The 5000-nt window shown below is 35.4% G+C and overlaps 2 protein-coding genes and 2 non-coding genes across 7 annotated transcripts in view; 2 read left to right on the forward strand and 2 right to left on the reverse strand.

Annotated features, from left to right (window-relative positions):
* LOC135206905 (guanine nucleotide-binding protein G(o) subunit alpha) overlaps window positions 1-5000 on the reverse strand; it is a 676543-nt gene that overhangs the window by 427100 nt on the left and 244443 nt on the right. The window lies entirely within an intron of this gene.
* LOC135206906 (SET and MYND domain-containing protein 4-like) overlaps window positions 1-5000 on the forward strand; it is a 175818-nt gene that overhangs the window by 8331 nt on the left and 162487 nt on the right.
* On the forward strand, window positions 1417-1500 carry Trnal-uaa (transfer RNA leucine (anticodon UAA)). The gene has a single exon. It is a non-coding gene; the product is annotated as a tRNA-Leu (tRNA).
* On the reverse strand, window positions 1903-1986 carry Trnal-uaa (transfer RNA leucine (anticodon UAA)). The gene has a single exon. It is a non-coding gene; the product is annotated as a tRNA-Leu (tRNA).

A 5000-nucleotide genomic window follows, 5' to 3' on the forward strand; every position in this document is an offset into this window, starting at 1 on the left:
TCTTATTTTAGACCGAGACAATAGCCCACTAGCTTGTAATGAAGCTCCAAGAGAACAGAATGTTCGTAATTAAAAAACAAGGGTTAAAGTAGTAAAAATGAGATTAAGAATAGAAAACAAACTAATAAAACCAAAGAATGGACAACCGAGCACAAATAAAGCACAAGAATCCGATACCAAGCACAAAAATAACACGAACCAATGACACACATATGATGCACAAAAGACATGCAATGCCAGCAGAATGAAAAGGGGAAAAATAGAAACTGCGCTAAATAGAACAGCGACCCTGATCTCGTTCGGAAACTTGACAACAAATGAACAAAGTCATCCAGGAGTCGCAGGATGGAATGACAAAACAAGTGATCAAATGCCAGATGAAACCATCTTTGATGGTGCTAATTCCAATGAAGTTCTCTTTATCACTAACCACTTTACAAGGTGTTGACGTTTTCCAGTTGAAATTTATTACTGCTTTTTCCAATGCCACAGAAGAATAGGAAGAATAATGCGAATGTTTTCTTAGTATATAAAAGCAAAAGGAAGCTATTTCATGGATCTCGTTACATAAACTGGTAGTGAAAGTAAATAAGGAACTTTAGCATGAACTTAACGAGGAAGACGTCTAACAATATAAGAAAAAAAAAACATTTAACATTATCAAATTATAAGGTACATATGAATTTCGAGAATAGAATCATAAAGTCTTACTAAAATGTACTTCACCTGCCAATGAAAACGAATCAATTAATGAAACTCTACTTTTAATGTTGGACAAGTTTAGAATCTAGTTCAAAGTAACACGTGAGAGCTTATAATATTAAGGTATAATAAAAAAGAAAGAAAGACAAGACGATAAACTTTATCCCGTCACATATAGACAAAACACGTAAATTAATTCCTCAGCACAACAGAACTGTAACAAGCTAAGTTTCAGATGATTTCTCATGAAATAACTGTATTATTATATTATTATTATTACTATTATTATTATTATTATTATTATAAACCTATACATACATACGTTCACAGTAGACACAGAAATGTCATGAATTTGCACAGAAAGCTTCCTTGGGGGAAAATGAATAGATTTTATGAGTATGTATATGTATATATGTATGTACATGTATATATATATTATATATATATATATATATATATATATATATATATATATATATATATATATGTGTGTGTGTGTGTTGTGTGTGTGTGTGTGACTCCAGTTGTTGAATATTTTCAGTAGTTATATTTGGAAATGGTAGTGAAGAGTCCAGTTTTCAGAATTCATTGCGATGTATTCATCTCAAAGAAAAGTCTAACGTTACCTTATGAATACATAACGAGGAAAGTAAAGTAGGAAGTTATCGTCCACTTGGGGTCTTCATGAGTCAATGTGGCTCCCCTTGGCACTAAGTCAGGTTGGCCGAGCGGTCTAAGGCGCCAGATTTAAGCTCTGGTACTCGAGAGAGTGCGTGGGTTCGAACCCCACACCTGACAGATATATCCTGGAAAAGGTGGAACTTTTGTATGATATACATTTATTGATATTTGCTATATGATGTAAATATCAACAAATGTATATTACACAAATAACATTACGCGAAACTGAATATATATGTACTGATAAATATCAGTACACAATAACGAACATATTATGCAACTGCTATTAACTAATACTATATACAGATACATAATAAACATAGGTGTGCTCGAGTTTACACCTAACCAAGAAAAGTTAAATGAGCGGATGCTGAACGCCCAAAGTAATCCCGTATTGAAAGGAAGCAGAATAAAACAACGCATCATCAGACCTGATCTTATTTAAACCTCAAATTTTTCCTTTGCTCATCTTCAGGAGCTATTTCTCCTACAAAAGTTACCCCTTTTCCAGGATATATGTGTCAGGTGTGGGGTTCGAACCCACGCACTCTCTCGAGTACCAGAGCTTAAATCTGGCGCCTTAGACCGCTCGGCCAACCTGACTTGGTGCCAAGGGGAGCCACATTGACTCATGAAGACCCCAAGTGAACGATAACTTCCTACTTTACTTTCCTCGTTATGTATTCATAAGGTAACGTTAGACTTTTCTTTGAGATGAATGCATCACGATGAATTCTGAAAACTGGACTCTTCACTAGCATTTCCAAATGTAACTACTGAAAATATTCAACAACTGGAGTCAGTCCTTTTTATTTTCATATTTTAATCAGAGGCGATCTTTTCTTGAGAGTATTAATAGTACAAAAGTATTCAAACATCTGTTTTGAAATGAGAACGAACACTAACTACCGTGCTATAGACATACTAAGGTTGATTGTATGAAACCTTGTCGAGTTTATACTGGTAAAATAATCCCTGTCTATTAATTCTTCCTAATGCTTAAAAGAAATGAACAGATTAAGTTCCTCCATATTATTACGAAACGTAACCTCCAAATACATAGAACTTCTGTATTATTGCGGATGTTTGCAATCTGTACCTACCAGTATAAATGGGTGTGGCTCAGCTATTTAGTTCAAGTTTGCATTCATATTCTTAAGACTAGCAGCCCAATAAACTGCATTAAAATCACTTGAAAGGAAAAGTCCTGTTACGGAGTCACCCTTTACTGCCAAGTGAGTGACGTAAAGCTAAGCATTTAATTTCTAATAGACTTCATAAAATGATACACACCTCAGGAAGCATCCGAATATTATTCGACTTAATGATTTAGGATCCAAAAATGGGAAACTTAGAATAAATAAGAGAATTTAAAGTGCGGGACTCAGTAAGTTTAAATATATAAAAGCGCTTTGCTCGGAAGTTAACTGAACCCAAAGTGAACACAAGGCTAAAACTATCCTTCCTCATACATTCGTGGCCATCTGCAATACGAAATTTTAGGCCAACAGAAAATTTGGAGAAGCCTTCGCTGATCTTCAAAGCTATAGAAGAATCCCCCAAACCTGACCGTAACAGGTTTTAACTACTTTCACTCCCTCACTTTTGATGATCCTTTCTTTGAAGACATTCGAGGTAACTTTAAAGAAAATTTTGGTGGAACTTTGGCCGTTGCTCCTGACATTTTATTTTCAAGGACTTTTAAAAAAGACTGGCATAAGGCGCTCATTTCTGGAGCATTTCTCGGTAAGATGAAATCTAGATCCTAATCTGACGATTCTGACGGGTGGAGAGTAACGCTACATTTTTTTACCTTCAGTAGTTTTACTTTTTCCTAATCTGACAAATCTGACTGGTGGAGAGTAAAGCTACATTTCTTATTTCCCGTAGTTTCACTTCTTTCACTGTTATGATTATTTTCACATAGCTAGTCCACAATTTATATATAACCAGACCTATTCTCTTCGACACTCATATATTCCTAATATTTTTTCAAACGCTGTTTTCATTCTCAGCCATCGGCTGACTCTACCCAAATTCTTTTGCAGTTTCAATTCAGCTCCATAATTCTGTCATGAAAACAAATGTGTATCAACCATTTCCCTCCATTCTAATTTTTTTTTCTCACTCTCTTTATTTCTACACACGAGTGTTATCTCATTCATAGATAACGGTGCATTCAAATTCCTACTTATAACAACTGAAGTTTTAATTTCAAAGACGTTTAATCAAGGTAAAAAATTTTCTATCACTAATCACGATACGAAATATAATAGTAACTTTTCCTGAAGCTAACTCCTGACTCTTACACCTTCTAATAGCTTATCATCATACGTATTTAAAGTACGATAAAGTGTCACTTAAGACAAGTAATTAAGAACAATGTCTTTCAGTCGCTCGCCTTCTTTTGGTTCTCTCTAATAACCCTGGCTAGATCCAGATAAGATAGTGAGAAGGAGATTTCACTGGTGTAACACGTAGAATATAACCTTTATTTTTTTTACTTTCGAGTGTGTAGCATAAAGTCTCTTACAATTAATTAAAGAATGGCATCACAATCCAGGAAAATGTGTATAATGGAACACGATCACAGCAAAAAGAGAGAGAGAGAGAGAGAGAGAGAGAGAGAGAGAGAGAGAGAGAGAGGGGGGGGGGGGGGGGGGATACCAAGGGAAAACCAAGCGCCACCTATCCCTCAACTTCCAAATAATCTTGATTCATGTTCGACTACTGTAATTACAATCGACATCAGTTGCTCATGACAGTCATTGATTTGTCAGAACAATAATCGAGCAGCCATTACAACAAACACTAACACAACTCACTGAAAAACCTACAAGCCGTCTCAGGCGAGGTTTACCCGTTCAGTCAATCATAACGACGTCTATATACAACAAACTTAAGCGCCTGACTGTTTAAAAATCGCTCTCGGCCGTGTCAGCGGCGCCAAGGAACAGATTTTCCAAATGATCTTCGACCTCACAATTCAGTGCGAAGTTCAGTTGTGATTTTAGATTCGCATTGTACCCCTTAACTTGTCCCACAATCCGACGGCACTCTGATAAGTCCTTCAAACATACACGGAGCAGAGAGAGAGAGAGAGAGAGAGAGAGAGAGAGAGAGAGAGAATTCTCTCTTTTAACAAATAATGCTCAGGAGTCACCTAACATTAAGTGTCTAAAGAAACCAAAGATGTTCTCATCTTACAAATAGAATTTTAGAAGGAAAGTTCCCCGACGATGCATTCAACAACACTATAAATCCAGTAGAAGGGGAAATTTATTCCAAGACTTTGTCTATCTCACAATAGTGAAGATGTTACTCGAGAGGTTCCTGACATTTACTCTAAATGTCACGGACTGATCAGTATTGGCCTACGGTTTTTGTGTGTAGTGACTATGATGATGGCTAAATACAATCACATTTTCTGATGATGATCATCCACCCAGTGTTACCCCGTAAATGATAAACAATTAAAAAAAATTTCATTAACGAAAATGTGAGATTAAGGTAACTTCAAGAATGTAACGAAAAATATTTCCTTATTAACAACTTAACATGAATATAAGTTTATGTAATAAATTATTATATATATTATATATATATTATATATATTA

Source organism: Macrobrachium nipponense, chromosome 31 (genome assembly GCF_015104395.2).
Source record: "Macrobrachium nipponense isolate FS-2020 chromosome 31, ASM1510439v2, whole genome shotgun sequence".
In the NCBI taxonomy this organism is placed as follows: Eukaryota; Metazoa; Arthropoda; class Malacostraca; order Decapoda; family Palaemonidae; genus Macrobrachium; species Macrobrachium nipponense.